Source organism: Lolium rigidum, chromosome 1 (assembly GCF_022539505.1).
Source record: "Lolium rigidum isolate FL_2022 chromosome 1, APGP_CSIRO_Lrig_0.1, whole genome shotgun sequence".
NCBI lineage: Eukaryota > Viridiplantae > Streptophyta > Magnoliopsida > Poales > Poaceae > Lolium > Lolium rigidum.
In genome coordinates this window covers 243,465,864-243,466,097 of record NC_061508.1, presented here as the reverse complement: position 1 = coordinate 243,466,097, position 234 = coordinate 243,465,864, and positions in this window count along the sequence as shown.

Genomic DNA, 234 nt, shown 5'->3' with positions numbered 1-234 from the left:
TGCTAACCTGAGATCCATCAGTAGTCCAGCTAAAGAATTAGTAGTGGCCTATCTCTGTACTAGTGCGCCATTGCTAATAAGCTACTAGTGGAGCACCACTTTTTGGTGCGCCACTGCTATATAGCAGTGGAGCACCAGTAAAGTGGTGCGCCACTGATACCATTCTTACGGCTAGGCCTTTTCCTAGTAGTGCCGGGGTCAGCAATGCTACTCAGTGTGGTCGTGTATGATGAT